Genomic DNA, 22,831 nt, shown 5'->3' on the forward strand with positions numbered 1-22,831 from the left:
AAAGTCCTAAATCTATTTTATAAACTTTCTCTATTGGATCATTATGTATAACAAATTACTAATAATACTAAACTACTAATAGCAATGTCAATAAAGATAATGAATAATCTATAATATTCCAGGGAGAAACTTATGTATTATTATGTATGTTATCTCACTTACTCTTTACCCAGAGAAAGTAAACAATTAGGATCCACTGTTACATTTTCTTTTCTTTTCTTTTTTTTTTTTTTTTAAATTTTTTTTTCAACGTTTATTTATTTTTGGGACACAGAGAGACAGAGCATGAACGGGGGAGGGGCAGAGAGAGAGGGAGACCCAGAATCGGAAACAGGCTCCAGGCTCTGAGCCATCAGCCCAGAGCCCGACGCGGGGCTCAAACTCACGGACCTCGAGATCGTGACCTGGCTGAAGTCGGACGCTTAACCGACTGCGCCACCCAGGCGCCCCATCCACTGTTACATTTTCATAAGCAATGACAAATTTTATTTTATTTAAAAAAAATTTTTACGTTTATTTATTATTGAGAAACAGAGAGACAGAGTATGAGCGGGGAGGAGCAGAGAGAGGGGGAGACACAGAATGAGAAGCAGGCTCCAGACTCTGAGCTGTCAGCACAGAGCCCGACGTGGGGCTGGAACTCACGAACCGCGAGATCATGACCTGACCCAAAGTCAGACGCTCAACTGACTGAGCCAGCCAGGTGCCCCAGCAATGACAAATTTTAAAACATGTCATCAGCTTACTACATTTTAGGGCTCTTTGTATAATACATTATATTTAATTATTCTGCACTTAATTAAAATAAATCTGAGTGATAAAATTTTAAACATTTAGCTGTAAAAAAGCATAGTTCAATACACATTTTGCATCAATATTGGCTTCTATAATATATTATGAAAGGAATCAAAAACATATAGTCAATGATTTAGAGTATTGTACCATAGAGTCAATGGTTTAAAGTTCCAACAAGTTTTCTAATTTTTGTTTATTTTTCTATAAATAAATGGATTTTCAGGTATTTCTTATCACTCTTTATTTTGACAAAATTATATTTTTGCCGTGGTAAAATACCATTTTATTGTAAGTTGATTTTATTGACTTATTGTAATCTCTCAATTTCATATAACAATGTACTTTCTGAGACACTTCTTAGAGATGAAGCCCTGTTCATTAGGTTTGAGTATAAGTGAAAGTGATTTAAAGACTAAATCTATAACAGAACTAAATCTATAATAGGTGTTATACACCTTTAACAGCAATTAATCCCCCCATCTCCGTAACACACCTTAATGTGCTAAGTTCAATATATATATATATATATATATATATATATATATATATATATATATATATATCTAATAGAATGGAACATTTTGCTCTTTTTTTAAAGGCCAGTATCAGTACTCACATCCCCCTGTCCCACCCTGTTCACTCACAAAATACACACACACACACGTATGAGCACATATGTACTCTCATGCATGTGCACACATATGCACACACACACCTTATTCACACTCTAGGAACACAAAACAATGTAGAAAAAATTTTAACCCCAAACCAAGTAAATTTTACTCTAAATACAGTTGCATACCTTTTCATTCTAATAATACTGTAATATCTCCCATGTCATTTTCAGTTCACACTATTAATTCTACAGAACAAAGCACGCTAAAGAAGTTTTTCTCCAGGCATTAATGAAAATGACGTGAAAAATGTTGATTCATGAGAAAGGGTTAGCTTTAACTGAACAAACTTTCCATAAAATGTCTACCTATGAATATACATAAATCTATATTGTGATAAATTGTTTTAAAATATAAAGTTATTTATAAAGAAACTTTATGTCTTTTCTTATTTTTATTTTATACCAATCTCTAAATTCAGATTTATTCCATCGGTTGGAATTAGCGGTCAAGCATTATTAGTATTCTTTGGTTAAATTTGATTAACTTATTAACTAAGGAAAATGAACATTATTCAGAGAATGATTACAAACCACAATCTTGGGGCACCTGGGTGGCTCAGTCATTTGAGCATCTGACTCTTGATTTTGGCTCAGGTCATGATCTCACGGTTTGTGAGCTTTGCATTGCCAGCACTGAGCCTGCTTGGGATTCTCTGTCTCACACTCTCTTTCTGTCCCTCCCCTGCTCATCACTCTCTTTTTCTCTCAAAATAAATAAACAAACTTAAAAAAAAAAAAAAAAACACGATCTTCCTTCTGATCAAGATGATCAGGTGAGTCAAAAGACTTAAAAGTTCAAAATTATGAATCCACTATCAAAATTTTTTATCATGAGTTCTTTTTGCCTTTCCAGTAATCATGGATAATGATAGGATATAGAACTAGAATGCACGTTTCCTGACAAATGACCCAGCTTTTAATTCTGTTAATCTATTTATACAATATTAGACATACAGAGAAAATTAAAAAAAAAACTATCTGACTACTTTAGCATTTTAATTTAACCTAAATAGAAAATATTACTATACCACCAATCTTATCTTTTAAAAACTTAAAAGCAGTCATAAAGGTTATAATATATTGACTTTCTAATGACAAATTTATCACTTTCAATGAGTTCAGTTCCTATGGATACTTACAGGAAAAAAGTCTAGTATACTTCTCTAGTATACTTCTAACCCTAAGCATTTTTTTTAACATACATTTAAAGTTTCTTACTTAGGTACATTATATTCATCCCTTCTACAATTTTCCTCTTCATTTTACCTTCATAATAAGGAAAAATATGAAGAGTGATAAAGGGAGGGAACAAAGATGGAAATGAGGACACAAGACACTTTTGAGTAAATTATTGATGAGAAAAAAACTAGAGGCCATTTATAAACAAACATTTGTTGGCTGTACAATTTTTAAATATCTTAATGTAACGTGTTGTTTCTTAATGTGAAAACTTTTATTTTTAGTGCTAACTCTAACTGCTTAATGGTGAGTATATTTAGCATAATCAAGAGCTGTCAATGATGTGGTCTGACTGAATTTAGAACCAGAATCCATTTACTACCGGGGTGCCTGGGTGGCTCAGTGGGTTAAGGGTCTGGCTCTTGACATCAGCTCAGGTCATGATTTCATGGTTCGTGGTTTGAGCCACACATTGGGCTCCTTGGGATTCTCTCTCTCCCTCTCTCTACCCCTCCCCCACTCATGTGCTCTCTCAAAATAAATAAATAAACTTTAAAAAAAAAGAATCTGTTTGCTACCTGTGAGTTCTTGGCTGGGTTATTGGGCCTCCCTAAGTCTTAGTCTTCCATATGTGTACTGATACCATCTGACCATTAAGATGGGAGGGCCAAGTGAGACAAGTTACACAATGCACTTGGCAAAGATAGATGCTCAATCAACATGAGCTCCCTTACTCTTCCCCTAATGCCAGCTGGCTGGCAGATCACATTAAACAAAAAAGGAAGCTATGTTCTCCTTTTTCCAGACAGCTGGTAATCCAGACATCACAGGCCTTCTACAAACAATGTTGACTTATTTTTGCCACAGCTGATGTGTATATAATGTGCCTTGCCAGTTCTCCTCCTGGGTTGAATTCATGACTTGTTTTTCTTTATTGCTCCTCGTTTTGTGGAACCAGACTGAGGTAAAGTAGTAGTTTTGTAATGTTTTGTATAGACTTCATTTATTGTATTGTAGTAACAGCAACAAAAATGTTTTACACTATTTGGTCCTCACCACAGCCAGATGATGTGTAAAGTATTACTCTTTCCAATCTGTGGATGGGGCCACTAAGAGATACAGGTTAAGTTACTTGCCCAGCATCATTTGGGTAGCAGAGACAGAGGCAGGATTTGAATCGAGATATCCTGATTCCAGAGCTTGCACTCTAACCCCACAGACATGAAAAAGAGCTAGATTTGCACGAAGAGTAAACATGGGACTTAAATTTCCATCTACTTCCTATTGCACTCAACTGAGGAGTCAGGGTTGGGGGCCAGCAATCACCAAACACCTGAATGATATTAATTATGCATTTATTTCAGAACAGGAACACTGAAATTTCCTCTTGTGGGTACATATGCATCTCCTTTTACATCACTCCAGTATAGTACCTATAGGGTATATCTTCAACAGGCAACACATTTTTTTGTTATGTCTAAAATATTCTACAGGGGTACCTGATTGACTCAGTTAAGCATCTGACTCTTGGTTTCAGCTCAGGTCATGATCTCACAGTTCGTGGGTTTGATACCCAAATTGGTCTCTGCACTAGCAACACGGAGCCTGCTTGGGATTCTCTCTCTTTCTCTCTCTCTCTGCCCCTTCCCTGATTGCATGCTCTCTCGCTCTCTCTCTCTCTCTCAAAATAAATAAACATTAAAGAAGTAGATTAAATAAAATATTCTACAGTTTCAGAGGCATATTCCAGCTCTTTTTCCTTTTACCTAAGGAGAAAGGGCCACATAAGCAGTAAATGCTTAGAATAGTATCTGGTACATAGTGAGAGCTGTATTATTTATTATTTTTGTTAATATTGTAATGTTGTTATTACTATTTACAATCCAGACTCTGTGTAGAATAGTGTTTAAGAGTCCAGATTCAGGGGGCGCCTGGGTGGCTCAGTCAGTTGAGCGTCCGACTTCGGCTCAGGTCATGATCTCACGGTTTGTGAGTTCGAGCCCCGTGTCGGGCTCTGTGCTGACAGCTCAGAGCCTGGAGCCTCCTTCTGCTTCTCTGTCTCCCTCTCTCTCTGCCCCTAACCCACTTGCATTCTATCTCTGTCTCTCTCAAAAATAAATAAACATTAAAAAAAAAAAAAAAAAAGAGTCCAGATTCAGGAACCAGATTGCCTGCATTCTAATTCCAACTGCACTCTTTGGTAGCTGAGACCTTGGGTAAGTCATTTAACCTCTTCAGTTTCCTCATCTATGAAATAAAAATAATAGAATTTATCTCATTCAGTACAATGATATAAATTTGGCTAAATTTTATATCACATGGCAATATACACAAAGCCAATGTTGTCTGAAACGATGGTGAGAATTTCTTCCTTTCGCCTTATCTGTGCATACCCATGTATAGGACACATTCAGGGAACACAATTCATTCAGCAGTGTTACATCAGGTGTAGGCATCAGCAGGATGCTCCTTGGAAGGCTATAAAATTAACTGAGGAAGATTGATTTCAGAGCTCCTGGCCTCTTTGGTCTCAAGGCCAATTGAGTTTGAACCCAGATTCTGCTACTTGATAGTTGAAGAAGTAATTCCATCTCTCTAAAACTCAGCTGTTTCCTTTGCTATAAAGTGGAAAGGATACAATGACCAGCTCATAGAGTTTTATCTGGATAAATAAATGTCTAATGTAATTATTTTTATCATCTCAATTACATGCAAGCCCCAAATTATTAGTGTCCAAAGAATTCAAAAAGAGAATTCTTCTGTCACTACTTCTTCCTTGAAGAACCTACCTTGAAAAGCATGAAATTATATGAAATTATTGTTGCAGATGAAAATAACATCCTCTACTTTTGTCCATCTGGTAAAAATCGGAAATTTTGCAATGTATGATATTTGTTTAAAATAGAGGCATCGGTAGTTGATTTCAGAGTTTAAAAATCTGCCCATACTTCCCATTTTAAGTAAATAACATCATTTGGATACGTCAAAATTTGCATTTAAAGACACAGAGGCACACATCTTGCAAACTGTATTTTAACCAAATTTATATCAATGTTGAAAAATGTACTTATACCAACAGAGTTTAAAACAATAGCTTTTGAATATTTGTTTCTCATTCACATTAACCAAATATCACTTGTCTTAAAGCTGCCATGAAATTAATTACAGTAGAAAGTTCTGCAATACATTCCACCCCAAGGACATGAAGCACTATGAAATAAAGAGACATATGCTAGAATGAATGAATTCACTGGGAAAAGGATGAGACCTGTAAAATCCCTACTCCTTTTCACATTTGAAAGGTGTTTTAGTAATATCTTATAAGTTGAAAAGAAAGTTCCTCTTCACACACTTCATACATTTTTTAATCACTAGCCCTGAGATATAAACTTGAATTAGAATAATGGGTTTAAGTTGTCTTGCCGAATACTATGACTGAAAGTGTGCCTAATAAGTAACAAAATATAAGTATAAAAAGATACTCAGAAAAATACAAGTGAGGCTGATGGGAACAAAGAAACTGAATCTTATTCAGTTCAGTGAATCCCCCAGCACTGTAAAAAAAAAAAAAAAAAAAAAAAAAAAAAAAATCAAATGACCCATCTTCTTTCTGAGAAGCTATATTCATAGGAATCAACCCAACCCATTCCAACAGCAAGGATTTACAAGTTTCAGGAGATTACAGTGTACTTTGTCATTCTTTGGCCAATTACCAGGAACAACAAATGTGGAAGAAGGTTTCTCTTTTATCTTGTCTTTGACCACAAATTATCCACCACAAAATTTTTAAATATATAGCCACTCAGAATGAATTGGTAGACACCTCCCCTATTCTTACTTCTACAATCACAGTTTCTTAAGAGTGTTTTTTGTCACGAGACACTAAATTTTTAATAGGTGTACTTTATTCAACATAGAGAACAGGCTCTACTGAATGAAAATATTCCCCTGAATGATTATTCTAGATCTCATTTAAAAACTAATAGTAGGCAGGTCCAAAATAGAACTGAAGTAAGCAAAACAAAACAACATCTTTTGTAGTTTCCTGATTAGTTGTGAGGTATATACTTTAATGTCACTATTTATATGGTCTTTGTAACATTTAAGTGACCGAATTCTAGACACAAAATCAAATAAACACCTAAAATAATCAGCAGCTCCATGTTGGAAAAATAAATATTGTCTAATTGCATAGTTACTGTATCTCTTCTAGCCATCAACCATGGGACTTTGTAACACGGATAGTCTCTTTTTAATCAGGCGACAGGACAGGTTTAAGACAACTTAAGGGCCATTCCCAACAAGCTGTGTTACAATATGAAATAAATTAATGTTTGAATTTTGATTTACAAAAGCTACATTTCAATAATGGTCCATTACAGGTGGAATGTTTATTTCTTTAAACATTCACATTTGTGGGTTTCCTTTCAATTTACAAAGCCAAAGCTATAGTCATCAAAGCCAATCCTGTTAAATATTCAAAGCCTTGGGTTGACAAGAGTTGAGTTCTCACAAGAACACAGCATATGAAACAATATGGGATGAGATATGGCACCGGTGGAGCAGGCCAGGCCATTTGCAATGCTCTGTGCACAGGGCCACTCTTGGGCCACTCACTTTATCACACGTCGTATGGCTGCTTGGCTCAGTGTCTACTCTAAAGTCTGTCTCTTCTTCATGGCTTTTAATTACACAAGCTCACTGCTTAAATGCAAGGTTTAAAATGCAACTCAGAAAAAATGATTCTTCATGTCCCTTGAATAACTGTGAAATTGACACTAGTTTTCTTTTTTCTTAATTATTTTTCTTGCTTATTTATTTTCAAGAGAGAGAGAGAGAAGGAGAGAGAGAGAGAGACAGAGTGAGAGAGAGAGAGAGAGAATGTGAGCAAGCAGGGGAGGGGCAGAGAGAGGGAGACACAGAATCTGAAACAGGCTCCAGGCTCTGGGCTGTCAGCACAGAGCCTGATGTGGAGCTCGAACTCACGAACCGTGAGATTATGACCTGAGCCAAAGTCGGATGCTTAACCAACTGAGCCAGCCAGGCACCCCACCACTAGTTTTCTTAAGTATTGTTTTCAAAGTTTGCTTAAGTTTATTCTTAAGTATTTGTTTTTTATTTTTGTTTTATTCTATTTTCTCCAAATTCATACAGGTCACTGAGTTCTTAACAGAGGTACTTTATAGTTTCTAAGTTAACTTCAGTTAAAAGCATTTATTTTGCATCTTCTTGGTCAACAGCGTGAAATTATTATAGTCACAGAATTATTTTCTTTTGAAAAATTTTGGAATTATAATCAGACAAGCCTTACCTGCCGTGATAAAGAGGTTTTATGTAAACATAAATGCTATTATCAAGGATTCAAGTTTGGATAATATTGGATAATATTAAAAGGTATGGACAAAAAGGTACGGACAACTAGCAAGTTTGTATCTTCTGATATTCAAATTTCAATTAATAAAACACTTTCCTCTTTGACCAAGGGACTTGGAAGTAAGGACCATGTCAAGCAATATGTATTTGCAAATTGCTATTCTTCGTGTGTAAGATAGTCTGTGAAATTATTCTATTGAGTCTGTCTGGTTTTATTATGATTTCCCAAAGCAATAGGAGTAGCTACCATTTTTAATTCATTGTTATTGTTGAGTTTCCCCTTCCTTCTGGAATTAAGCAAGCATAAAACGTTTATTACAGGCCATTTAAGGTAATTAGTTGTTCGTGGGAATGCCATGGACAATGTTCAGGTTGTGGCAACTGACCTATGATTTTATTAGAACTGCATGTAGACCAGAACAACAACAGTAAATAAAAGCAAGAAGTTCAGTTCAGCTGGAGGCAGTAGCAAGGAGAGATAGAGTGCAAACATGAAGGTGCATCCTCATGTAAATCAAGGAGGCAGCAGACGCATGGCAAAGCTAAGTGGGGAGGGTATGGAATCAAGGAAGGAGGGAGGGTAAGGAAAACATTCATCTGAAAGGAAATATGCCTAAAATATATCACTTGAGGAAGGTCACTGTTCCAAAAAAACAAGGGGGACACATCTGTAGTAGTAATTCTCTGTTGTAATAAAAGAGATTTTAAAAACACATTGTAAAGTAGTAAAGTAGTTGTAAAGTAGTTATTTTGACCTCTTAATGAGATATTCAGAATGATTCCTTGTCTCTCTTGAGAGGCAGTATCCACAGTGGTCATGCACAGGGCTCTTGAATTGGATCTGGAATTCTGACTCTGACACTGATATCGTAACTTATTTAACCTCTGTCTGCCTCAATTCCCTCATCTGCACAATTTTCTCATCTGCAATTTATAACACTGTTTTGAGAACTAAATATATTTAAGTATTCAAAGCACTTAGTAAAGTGGCTGGCACATAGTAACAATACATGTTCACTATTCTGTCTCGACATTTTTCAAATTCACTACAGAATGTGAGCTGAAAGGACAATTAAATGATGGCACTAGTATATTTTCAAAGTATGGCTTTACTACTTAATATACACAGAGAGCTAACAGATCAGAAATACCCGTGCTCACCTAGAAATCTAACCAAGTATAGATCTCGAGATAATGGTAAAAATGTTATCAGGAGTTCTCTAATTTTCAGTTACAAAGGTTCATTCCTATGTAGGGAAGTTTATCTATAATATTATCCACAGCATGGAAGTTTTAATGCAATCAGAATATGGCTCATGGTGCACACTTGCTGATATCCTGGATTTTAGAGGAGCAGATTCTCTCTGAGCATATTTTAGTTCTTTGGAAAATTGTATGTTCACATGCCTATGAGCACCGTTTCCCTCAGAAATCATCTCAGCCGTATTTCTCCCCCCTGCTATTCTAAGCATTTGCCCAAGCTGACTCCAGGACAGTTAATTCTGCCTATTTTATTTTATTTTATTTTATTTTATTTTATTTTATTTTATTTTATTTTATTTTATTTTATTTACAGGGAGAGGGTGAGCAGGGGAGAGGCAAAGGGAGAGGGAGAGAACCTTAAACAGAATCCACACCCAGCGCGGAGTCTGCTGCAGGGCTCGATCACATAACCCTGACTGGCATCATGACCTGAGCCGAAATCAAGAGTCAGACACTCAACCAATTGAGCCACCCAGGTGCCCCTATTCTGCCTCCTTCATTTTAAAGTTTTATCTTTCCATTTGTCTTCATGTAACATAAATTCCACAGCTACAACTTTTGGCTGAATTACACTTTGGGGGATGCAAAAAACTAAGGGACAGAAAGGAAGAAGTAAATGAGGCAAGACTTTACGTTTTCGATCACTTGAAGAGTATAGTTATAAATGCAAATGTCTTTTTCCCAGTACAGGGGGAATTTTTTTTTTTTTTCTCAATGGGCCTTATTTCAGGATTAGGTTGTATGACTCAGCTAGTTGGGGCAGCGCAAATTGTAGCCCAGTTGGGCAGAAAAGAAGCAATTTATGTAAGCAAAATAAGTGTAGAAAAAAGAAATTGAGCCATCTCTGCATATGATGATCTTCTGAGTTCACTCCTGAGGGATAATCTACATTAAGAGAAATTCATGATAACTGAAATTTAACCCCTAACACTGTCCCAAGATCAATATTTCCTTTATAAATGGCCGTGCCATAGCTGTGCTGGAATAATGGCCTATACACGCTATGTGCACATAGCGATGGGACCTCTGCACATAAACACTATTCTTTTTTTTTTTTTTTTTCCCTTTCCCAGCATTTGAGAATGAGGCTTTTATTCCAGGAGCTACAACAGCTCTTCTCAAACCTTAACGCATCAACGAGATAGCTGGGGATGTAGGTGAAGATGTAGATTCGGATGTGGTAGGTCTACGATGGAGCTCAGGGTTCTGCATTCCTAACCACTTCTGGGGTGAGCCTGATGCTACCAACACACCGACCATACTGCGAACAGCATGCCAGCCCCACACTGAATTTTCCTAGGATCTCTCCCAATTATCACCTTTTTTGAGCCAAGGTTAAAAACTGAATTGTGACCTTCCCCCGCAGAGATAAATTTGAGTCCTAACCTCCCAAAATTCAGAAGATGAACTTGTTTGGAAATAGGAAGGGTCCTTAAAGGAATAATTAAGTTAAAATGAGAACAATAGAATAGGTCCTGATTCAGTATGACTGCTATCTTTCTCAAAGGGCAAATTTGAGACAGACACTCACAGAAGGAAGATGTGAAGACAAAGGGAGAAGACAGCTACCTATAAGCTAAGGAATGCCTGAGGCTACTAGAAGCTCAGAGAAAAGCCTGGAACAGGCCGTTCCCTAGCGTTTTCAGAGGGAGCACTGACCTGCCAACACCTTAATTGTAGAATTTTTGCCTCCAGAGCTGTGAGACAGTACATTTCTGTTGTTTAAGCCACTCAGTTTGTGGAATTTTGTTATGACAGCCATAGGAAAGTAATACAGCTACTGTATTAACGATTTTTCCCTGACACCTCTTCTGTCTCCTCCTCTCTTGACACACAGAAAATGTCAGTGCACCGCTAAACTTAGTACAACGTGAGGAATGTGAAGACAACATCCCACACACAGATAAGGTAACACAAAGGGGTAGGTCATGGATCTTAGGTTTGCCTAAGAAGAAAGCTCGGGTTAGTCCTACAGTTATTTCAGGTGTTAACCATGACATAGGTTGAATCTAACATTCATGGTGTCTGTTGTTAGTTCCCCCTAGGAACCAAAAAACTTGACTTTTAACACTCTCAAGGAATATATCCTGAGATTTTTGTGAATCTCTAAATTCTCAAATAACTTCTATGACATATAATGTTCTTCAGGAAATGAAACATAATTAAAAACGTGGAGTGGCCCCTTAATAATAGCACAAATGTAGACCTAAAGTCAATTATAAAGGCATTAAAACAATTTCACAAATTACTTTCTTATTGTTTTTGCCTTTGTTTTATAGCACATTTGGTGAACTCATTTTGACAAAGGTTACCAATACTGTTAAAGTAAAATTCCATAATGTATTCGAAACTGCTCTTGTCTATTGAATTCCCATTTAATTCTACTTCTTCACATCCTTGATGCCTCATTAGCAGCCCTACCAATTGCCTTTCTTTCTTCAGAGCCAATTTTCCACAATGAAACAAAGTTTTGTGTTTTCCTTTTTGAAAACCATGTCATGAGAGTTATTAAGTTGGCAATGAATACACATAGAAAAACAGCCCACACAGACTTCAATGGAAGGTGTAGGCAAGCATGAGGTGGCTAAGTGCTGGGTCCATACAAATCAGTTTTACAGCAAACACAATACAGACACGTTCCTCAGAAAAAGGACAAATTACTTACAAGGCAGTGTAGACCTTTGCTTTCACTTTAAAATACTAAAACGAACAAACAAAAAACAAAACAAAACAAAAGCAAAAACAAAATGCTTCCAAGAGCTATGAAAGTTATGGATGTGAAGTTCTTGATTCTGATACTTTGCCACTCTTGAATAGACTTCATCTTACGTTTTATACTCTCCATGGTTCCCATCTGGGGGTGGTAACACTACCTTGAGGGGAATTTGGAAAAGCAAAGGAGTGTCTGAGTTTTCACACTAAATGGAAGGCGTCGTTGATATTTAATGGGCAAGGCCTGGGGAAACCAAATAAAGCAAAGCAAGGAATGATAAATCTTTGTGCCTCACCAAATGCCCTTGTAGGTAGAGGTCCTCATCCCATTTTGGCATTTCTTTAAGATTAATGGCCTTTCCAGTTTGGGCTCTGGGTTCACCTTTTGACTTCTACCAGAAACCATGCTGACTTCATACGTTTCTTTCTCTGTGATTTCACAGGTGTGTCTTTACTTTTCATGTTCAAAGAATACTAGTTTCTTACTCTTTCCACTTTACGGACTTTCCACTTTATGGACTGTGATAAAGTATATACTGTGTAACTAACATACCTCTTCTTCCTGGTTTGTTGTATCTTTTATTGGGTATTATAAATAAATCTGACAAAAACAATGTTCTTCGGATAGAACACCTTATACTCTGTTTTCTTTTTGCCTTTTACTAAAGATAGAACCCCTTAGAGGTGTTTTAAAATACTCTTTTATACAACTTTCCAGTTCCTTCCACCATTACTGTTACTGTCTCACTCTTTCCTTTATCCATTCTGTCTTCAAACATAAATAAGTGTGCACTATGAGTAACATATTGTGTTAGCCTCCATAGAAGGAGGTCACATTCAATGCTAATCAGATCTCTTTTCTGTGATAGTCAGATTTACCCTGTTTTATCTCTCATTATTTTTTTTCCTTATTCTCTCTGGTAACTTTTTCCAACTTTATCGTTTTTTGTAACCTAGAAAACATTCACTTCTCCACAAAATCATGGCAATCCTATTTGCTAAAATATCTCCATTTACAATCTATACTGATTAGCTTTTTCATGACTTCTGCTACAGACAAGCCCATATACATATTTTATCATTTTAACCTCAAAATATGTGATTTGTATTAATATTACAGGTATAAAAACTGAGACTCTGAAAGGTTAAATAAACTTTCCCATAGTCAAATGACTCATTCATGGACTTCAAAACAGGTCTAGCTGACCCAAGTGCTTGTGTTATTAACACATATAAACCATACCTGGTAATTAAAATCACTCTCCTGTGACTGTCAGTGAACTTTTTATATGCCCTACTTTTAAATTTTAGCACAGACACATTTGACCTTCATTCTCAGAGTCTTGACTAAATTCATCACGACTGTTTTAGAAACCTTCCAAGAGTCTATTAAAAATAAACCAAAAAATACTTTAAAAATGTTCTAGATTTCTGAACTAATACATAACCACACAGCAGAAGCTCCAAATATAACTAGGTAGTCCTCTGTGATTTTTCGATGCTTGCAGGCATTTGAAGTGCTGTGGATTTGCCTTAATCTGTTGCTAGGAACACTGCACATTGCTCCGAATAACCTGCCAGTCTGAGAAACCTAGCGTGAATGACATCAGTGTTTCTTTTATTCAGGTCAGAGGATGGTGTGAGGTGGTATGAGAGGTCATGGAAAGGGAGGAATTCTAGGATAAAGAAGCTAACAAGAGGAATAGGAAGTGAAAAAAGGAGAAAGAATTGACAGACCCTAAGGAAAGAGCTTTCCAGCTTAAGTCCTCCTGTTTCCTACCAAGCACACACCCCTGGAATTGGTTCAGTCTAGTCTGATAACAACTGAGAAGGGCCAGTGCACAGCGGACAGTGTCTAATTCCCTTGTCACACCAATGGAAATCATAAACCGGAAACCTGCAGATACCAGAGAGAGTGATGCCACTTTGAGGCCTTAATCAAATGTCAGATTTGAGAATCAGGAGAACTAAGAGAAAGAAATCCACCTATAATGTTTTCCTAACACGTGTCTGGCTCCAGGATAAAACACAAAGCATCAGTTCTGGAATTTAAAAAGTAATTAGATTTATATTTATACCTTCTTTGCTTTTTTTTCATCTCAGAAACTTGGGTACCTGGGTGACATAGAGGGTGGTGGGGCAGATGGCACAGAGAAAGGACCATGTTGATGCCCCCCTTCTGCTATGGTAATGGCCATGATGGCCACCAAGCCTAGGTAACTCCCAAGTGGCAGAATGCCATTTCCAACCCTGCTCACAGCTGCTTAGTGATGTGGTTGGTATGGCAACTACTCTGTGCCAGTCAGCACACCAAAGCCTTCTTTTAGCATGCATATTGTTTCATATTTTGCATCTAAATCTTTAGCTTCTCCAGAATTTTTTTGGGGGGCTAAGGGATAAACACTTTTTTCCCCAAATGGCTATCTAGATGTACCAGTATCCACTGTCAACTCACACATCCTTCCCCACTGTTTTGAAGTTCCATATCTATTACACACTAAACTCCTGTGAGAAATTCCAATAACTGGAATGTAGAAATTAAATTGGGAAGGTAAAAAAAAAAATCCATTCCCACTGAAACACCATATACATGCTTTCTTCTTTCCTAATGTTTAAAAATGGAGAGAAGAAATGGTGCAAGGGGAAATGCCATATTTCTAGGGTTTCTCCTTCCTCGATTATGAACTATTTTTAGCGCATGTTTATTCTAATCTGATAAATCAATGATCCTATTCAACTATTAAAAGTTCTTTGATCCCTCTGTACACTGCTGATGACTTGAGGAATAAGGACAGTATGAATTACATTTGACAGTTCAGTTGAAACTGAACTGCTACTCAATTTATGCATTTATTACCAGAATCCTAATATGGAAGTATTAATTGTTAGTCTCTATATTATTTAATATATCACTGTGTGGGACAAGTAAAATATACCTAAGTATTCAGTAAAGAGGATTTAGTTATTTTTAGCCTTTTTGTTGATTATTTATTTATTTTTTTTTTGAAATAGAAAGAGAGAGACAGAACACGAGTGGGGCAGGGGCAGAGAGAGAGGGAGACACAGAATCTGAAGTAGGCTCCAGGCTCTGAGCTGTCACCACAGAGCCTGACATGGGGCTCAAACCAATGTACCACAAGATCATGACCTCAGCCAAAGTTGGATGCTTAACTGACTGAGCCATCCAGACACCCCTATCTTTTTGTTGTTTTAGAAAGCATTGAATTTAAAAAACAAAAACAATGAAACGAAAACCTCTTTGGAGTTCACTAGGAGGGTTACCTGGATTGATAGGGAGCATTTGGTGTCAAAGAGATTGTTGTCCATAGTGGACCAACCAGGTGAACACCACAATTGGCAAAATGATACTAAGTAATCTATTACTGTGTGGGAGTGTTAATTTGTATTAGTCATGAGTTTTTATTTTCTGTATTTCTTATGATTTGACATCTGGGGTCCTGCTGATCCTGGAGAGACTGCCCCTCCCAGGGTTAGCTAATTTCTAAATATAGCAAATAAGCCATATGCAAATAAACCAACCCAGAGCTGATACCCCACTTTATAGGCTCTCACAAGGCTCTCCTTCTGGGATGCTATCCATCTGCCCTAACCACCTCAGGGCCAGGTACCCAGACAACTAGAGACAGCCCCTAATACCCTACAGCCTGCTGACATTATTCAAAGACAGTACTAAACCTTCCTACCTTGACTTGCCTGTTCCTTTCCAAGGAAACCACAATAAAGACTCATCCATGGTTTCCTGTCTCTCCCTCTGTCTCCTGACCAACCCTGGTGTTTTCTCAAGTGCCCCCCACCTCCACCCCATGGCATACTGCACCTTCTCCTCTTGGTAACTATGAGTCACAAACTATCTCTCTTTTCAATGGCAATCATCTCCTGATCTATTGGTCTCACTATCCATAAATAATAATAACATCTGCATTTAAAAACATAGTTCTCATATAAACTTATAAAGAAAAGGAGATAGTTCTTATAGATACAAAATAATCCCTCTTACCAAATTGATGTGCTCATATAAGAGTTATCAATCCAGTGAAGCCCTATTCTACAAGAGAATAGGGAAGGGACAACCTCCAGTATTTTATACTTTATCATCAAAATATTCAAAGAATGCTGACCTTTAAAATATCCTATCAGAAGAGAGCATATAAAAGTCTCTTTATATTGATTTTGTTATGTTGGAGTAGAATTCTTGAACATTCTCTTAAGATCCAATATGCTTGTAATAGGAAACTTTGCAATGATTTCCTGTTGATGGTTTCTTAGCCATTAGAAATATTGGAAGTTGTTAAATACATTGTCTCAAAGTGATTATCTGTATTACATATAGAAGAGAATCATTTGACTATCAGAATGTAAAGAATTTAACTTGCTATTAGCATTAAAAAATAAAGGTTTTAAAAAACAGGAATTGTATTGGTTGTAACATATACATTTGACATAAGTTACTTTGGTGAGTATCTCCTACAGTGGCCAAGGAGACAGGCAGGCACAATTTGAATCCGTCTTGTAACAACCACACTCTATGCATTCCATTTCCTTTGTAGATCTTAGATTCGAGACAAATAATGAGACCTCTTGAACAGAGTTGTGGACAATGTTTTTATCTCTGTTACCAATGGAGAATCTCCTGCTGCCATATGCTCTTACTCAAAGTTCTCACTGAGGAGCCCAGTGACTGTCAGGACATTCCTCCACCAGAGGAATAATCATATCATACACCCCGTTTTCCATGTTTCTTGTTTCCAAATAACCTAGGCTTCCACTAAGGAATCTGGAAGTAATAGTTAAAAGTTGTGTGAGTGCCCATTACTTCATCTGAATCTAAACCACTTGGGGAGGAGTTAGTAGGCAGAACTGAACTTAATTACCTTAATGTTAAGGTAAAGAGACATAAAAACTACTGATACCACTTTAAGTAAACCCCATATACCACAGATCGCATTTAATCTCAATTTACCAAAGCTCTTTGTAAAAGTCTGTGTTGGTATGTGTAAACAATTGTTGATAAACGTTTCCAAGCTAACTAGTTATAGACTAGAAGGAAAGAACAACATGAATTGCCAAATTGTAAGCATAATAGATAATGGCCATTCCCTGCCTGGTAGACATTCTTTCCCAACAACCACCCCATTTTCCTGCTCAGAGGGGGCAGTAATCTCTTGATCTCAGGGGAGATGGGTCTTTCCCCAGTTCCAGGAGATAAATCACAGCTGCTTTCTTGCCCAGGGTGAAGAGATTGAGTATAGGTCTAAAGAAAAAAAGATTTAGTAAATTAAAACCTTTATAATTTTAAAGTATAGAATAAAGGAGAAAGCCGAAAGAAGGAAGAGAAAAACCAAGAACATAATGTTAAATTTAGGCTTTTTAAAAAATTAGAGATGCTTATCATATATATAAATAAAGGCTAATCTTTTTCTTTAACTGAGAGAGCTTAATTGCACAGAAGTAAATGTGTTTGAACAGACTGGCATGTGCTTTGAGGTCAGTACCTGTAATCTCTAAACCTTTTTAAACCTCTTTGCATATCGCAGTAAGCTAGTTATCCAAAGAATAAACACAGACACTATTCTAGGCTTTTTTTTGTGTGTGTGTGGCTGTTTACATTGATTATGGTTCAAAAAATAGATGACTAAGTTTCTAGTCTTTTTGCATGGAAGGTGATCATGTGTACAGATGGACACCACTTTTGAACGTATTGGACCGTAAGTGGCACAGAGATGTGGATACTGTCATATTGATAGAGCAATCGTAAGAAGCTGTCCATCAGATCTTTTCAGTCATGGAGAGAAAGTCATGTTAAACTCTTTTATTTTTTTATTTTATTTTTTAATAACATTTTTAAGTGTTTATTTTTGAGAGAGAGAGAGAAAGAGAGACAGAGTGTTGAGTGGGGGAGGGGCAGAGAGAGAGGAAGACAGAATCCAAAGCAGGCTCCAGGCTCTGAGCTCTCAGCACAGAGCCCGACATGGGGCTTGAACCCATGAACCTGAGCCAAAGTTGGATGCTCAACCAGCTGAGCCACCCAGGCACCCCCATGTTAAACTCTTTTAAGGAAGTTGCCAAATTTTAGATTGTGGCAGCAGAAAGCCAAGGTAGGGGAGGTTCCTATAAGGAAAGGCCAGTCACCAATTCTTTGTACACTGCAAGTTCCATGTCTGTCAAATGAAATTATTGCTGCTCTTAATTGGCACAGAAAGCATGACAACGGTAAAGTCGGATGTTTTCTGCTCACCATTCCACGGTGTCCTAACAGTCTGAAAGCAAGAAACCATGACGAGAGTGTCCAAAGAACTCAGCAGTCCATGTGTATGTAACAACAGGTGACATTCTAGCTTAGAATATTAGACTCTTCTTCCTAACTGACATAACACAAAAGTGGGACAAATGATTTTGATATTGTATGTTAGCTACAAAGTGTTTTGAACAATTTTAATGTTAAGTGCATTTTAATATAACTTATTATACTTTATTAGTTTAAAGAAATCAACCTAAAATAAAGTTTTATTTTTTTATTCTAACTTTATCAATCTTGGCAACGGAATTCAAGTTAATTAAGACAGATGAGTACATTCAGAGACAGGTTGACAACATGTTTTATTAAGAACTTTTGCTCTTGGCTTCATTTCTGCTGACTATGAATTCCCTTAAATGTGCTATTGTTCTTTCACTAGACAAAAAAACTTGAGCAGTTGATGTACTTTTCAGTAGCCCATCATAATGATTCCTCGTCTTAACGTATACTGTCTTTTCCTTTCTTGTAAACTTTGATAGCTTTTTAAATTTTTATTCTTCTTCTATTCATATAATACCAAATTCCCATATGTTTCCCTTTTCTAGAACATGTATTTCACAAATACAAATCTCCTGTATATTTATTTAGATACAATAATACAGTGTCTCTCCTTTATATTTTGTATAGGTTCAGTTAATTAGTTAACACACAAAACCAGTGCAAGATTAAGGCCTGTCAGCTTACCCAGGCCACATTTTGGATTCCTTTGTACTCCTAGTGAGTACACATTCCACACCCCCACAAGACAGTGTATTGTCCTTGTGTGTCCAAAATTCAAATATTCTGATAGTGAAAGACTTATAAGCTGACTTGGTTAATTGTAAATGCATTAAAATATAGCTGAAGATTATTTGGGTTTCTTTTGGTTCTCAAGCAGTTTTTTTTTTCACACATGTGTGCGTAAGCACTTGTGTGCGCACGCGTGTACACACCCACCCACCCCCCCCCCCCCCACACACACACTAATAGCCAAGCAGTTTTCATTTTGACGAGCAAAAACACAGAAACTCCCATGTTACTTCTATCACCAGATCAGAGCCCAAGGCACTCTGCTCTCCGCAAAGTTTCAACCACTAAAATGTGGGGGAAGCAAAGAAAACACCACAGCAAGAACTCCAACAACTAGCAATTCCGATTTATGTCCGAAGCAGTTTTCATGTGCTTTCAGATCAGCATGGGAATTCCGTATATGAACAGCTAAGGTAATTTGGCAGCAGCAATTAATGAAAAAAAATCCAAGAAAACAGCACTAAACTGATCACATTTCAGGGTAAGAACAGCACTGTGTCCAATCCATTGCCACAATTTGACACTGTGGAGAGCTGAATGGATCGTGACAGAAAACAAGGGTATAAATAAAACCACACGCAGTCTAGGTCCTGGCTTTGTGGTGATCTAAATATCCCCAAATTATCAAACACAATAAACAGCAATACCTGGCAATTTGTCTCCAAATTAATGAGAAAGCACCCAGCTCTCACCTTGCACAAACACACACTTCAGTGGTCAGTGACAAATGCAGGCAGCACTTGCAGGCTGGGAGACCAGAACAGCTGCTCTGTCCTGAGCCGCTTAAAGCACATTGGAGCCCGGCTCCGGTCCTACTCTCCGTTGGTTCGCTGCAGTTTCTCCCATGACTCCATCACCCAGGAATGGAAACCACTGCCCTCTCCCCAGCACTAGTGGGCTCCCCAGCTACTGAGCTCAGGTAAAAACGCTGAGTCCTGCAAGGTCGCCACAAGGTGAACATGGGCAAAAACAGTATAGGGGAAATGGAGGGACTGGCAAGGAAAGACCCTAAACTCCAGACGCTTTGCCTTTCAAGAGATTCCAAAGTCCATAAATCAGAGCTGCAACAATAGGCAGAGAATTGGTAAATCTGAAAATCCCCCAGTGGCACTGAGCCAATTTGCTAACCCAGCGGTACTCTTTAAACCATAATCTCTCTCACTCCCTCAATCTCTGTCTCTGTCTCTGTCTCTCTCTCTCTCTCTCTCACACACACACACACAGATTTTAGTGTAGCTATTCTAAATTATCCAGACGTACTTCTCAAGACAAAAAGTTTTTGTATACCCTTTCCAGGTAACAAAGCTTAAAAATTATTTGCTAAAATCAAAATAAAATAACTTTATAGAGCAAACTCATTTCTGGTAATAAACTAATTCATATTAGTGAAGTCTTGCTTTTTATGCACATACTGGACTTATGCAAACACCCTCCCACACTAAAAAGATGGTAAAGATGTATATATTCAGAGCTGATTGGCAGAATCAATGAAAATTTCTCGTAAAAATTCCTATCATCTTTTTCAAGATTAGTCTTGACATAGGCACATTTTAATCTGGAGAGGTTTCAAGAAGGAATTTCTTCCTAAAATACAGGTATGTATTTTATGTATGTATGTTTGTATGTATATGCTATAGACAGATACAAACATGTTTATAAATGTTTCCCTGGAGAATCTCCCTGAGTGTTTATTTCTCATATTTTGGTTTTCCTATTAGAAGTGGAGAAGGAACAATTTTTTAAGCTTGCAGGTACATTTTGAAACAATTATCTTGCCTGTGTATTTTTTCTTATTGGTAAATAATTACTTACCGAAGTTTAGGTTGATTGCATGAACAGAAAACAGTTCTCCCTTTACCACTTTCCTCTCCCCTCTTTCTCTAACCACCACCATTCACCAGCCATATGAATGTAAGCAACTCCCTGAACCTCCCAGGCATCAGTTTTGTAATCTATAAAATGGGTTTTGTTTTGTTTTTTTTTAGTAGTGTCTGCTTTGTCTGCCTCCTGGGATGGTGTCAGGGTGAAATGGGAGAACAAGCAGAAGCAAATGCTTTGTAAATTGTAGAACGCTGGAAAAGCACAGACTTGCTGCATTTTCCTCCCTTCAGTTGCCTGTTAGTACTGGGACTAGTGAATTACTTTCCTGTTCTCAAGAAGGATTCCTTAGGCTTCACAGGAAAGTGTTTGTTTCAAGTGGTCTATAAATAGAGTTTAAGATTTCATTGAACTGCTGTTCTCCTTGGGGCGGGTCTTGATGGCAGTGACCACATGTCCAGAGTCACTTAATTGTGAGCAACATGAGCACATGAGCTCCGTCTGGTCTTTGAGGCAGAACCAGACCAGCTGAAACCCTGAGAGAAAATGCTCACGTGATAGCCAGTTTCACAGTTCACCTGGGGTCAGGGTGTAGCTCAGGTATTTGAGGGAGGGGTTGCCCAAAGGGATTGAGGAAGGGGAAAGATTGGGGTGCAATGCCAGATTCACTGCTGAGTTAATTCAGTAACAAACACTTCTGGGCATTCATGCTGGTGTTCTAACAATTACATATGCATTATTTAGAGACTACCTGGTTGTAGGGAGGGGGGAACCAAGAAGGGAGACTAGGGGCGCCTAGGTGGCTAGTTTGTTAAGTGTCAGACTTTGACTCTGGTCTTGATCTCACGGTGCTGGGAGCCCCCAGTCAGGGTCCATGCAGACAGCTTAGAACCTGGAGCCTGCTTCAGATTCTGTGTCTCCCTCTCTCTCTCTGCCCCTCCCCCGCTCACACTCTGTCTCTCTCTCTCTCTCTCTCTCAAAAATAAATAAGCATTAAAAAAAAAAAAAAAAGAAGAAGAAGGGAGACTAATGGGGAACCAGAAAGGAACTAACAATGTGAGCGCCTGTCTCATGAGATACACAGGGCTGGGAGCTTCACAGATATTCTCTGAGTTAATGCTCACAGTAGTCCTACACGGTAGTCATTATCATTCCCATTTCACAGATGAAATGAAACAGCCTGCACATTGTTACTGGTGAGTGGTGGAGCTCGAATTACTGTGGAGGTCAGCATGGCCTAGAGTCCCATATTCAGAGAAAATTGGTTTATTTATAACTTTCTTGGAAATAGAAAGGAAATAAAATTTGGTTTTCAAATAGTGGGAGTAGGGAAGGCAAGAAGGCAAATTTTCAAGGAAACTTCTTGAGGTTATTTATTGGGCAAGTTAACTTTTATAAGGAGTGCAGACATTTTTTAGGAAAACACATTTTGATTTTTTAAATAATATAGTTGTTGTAGGATACAGGGAAAACATTTTAATATATGCAAACAATTCTTTTTTTTAATAATTTGATCCTGCCTGTCTTCAAATTGATTCTGAGGTCTTCAAGCAGATTCTGAGGTCTTTCTCTAGAGCAGAATAGCTTTCTGTTTTTCAACATCCACTAAACACATTATTGTATTTTATTTTGCTTAAATTACTGATCCTTAGGAATGCCCACAAGAAAGCAAGGTAATGTCTTACCATTAAATGTAGCAGGAAAGTCATGTTTTCAACTGTAGTTTGGAGTATAGTAGAAGAGTCATAATTTTCAGTCCCCTGGATCTGAGGATATTCATAAAATGTCAGATTCGTTCTATTTTATTTGAAAGCAGAGGCAGGGACCAAACTGCAGCCCTACATGGTATCTGTTTTGGCTGCCCCCCACTTTTTAAGATTTTTTAAATGTTTATTTATTTTTCGAGGGAG

The 22,831-nt window shown here is 37.5% G+C and overlaps 1 protein-coding gene across 7 annotated transcripts in view; it reads right to left on the reverse strand.

The window, feature by feature from the left end:
- ARHGAP24 (Rho GTPase activating protein 24) overlaps positions 1-22,831 on the reverse strand; it is a 666,840-nt gene that overhangs the window by 150,477 nt on the left and 493,532 nt on the right. The window contains exon 1 of one of the 7 annotated variants that reach the window (XM_086704656.1): positions 19,751-20,428. The exons of 5 other annotated variants lie outside the window; for them this stretch is intronic. The gene's annotated coding sequence lies outside the window, so the exon portion shown is untranslated. Of the gene's footprint in view, positions 1-19,750; positions 20,429-22,831 lie in introns of those variants that run through there. One more of the 7 variants, XM_086704655.1, reaches the window with a different exon arrangement.

The sequence above is a fragment of the Puma concolor genome, chromosome B1 (assembly GCF_028749965.1).
Source record: "Puma concolor isolate L17-30 chromosome B1, mPumCon1.1.hap2, whole genome shotgun sequence".
Lineage (NCBI taxonomy): Eukaryota > Metazoa > Chordata > Mammalia > Carnivora > Felidae > Puma > Puma concolor.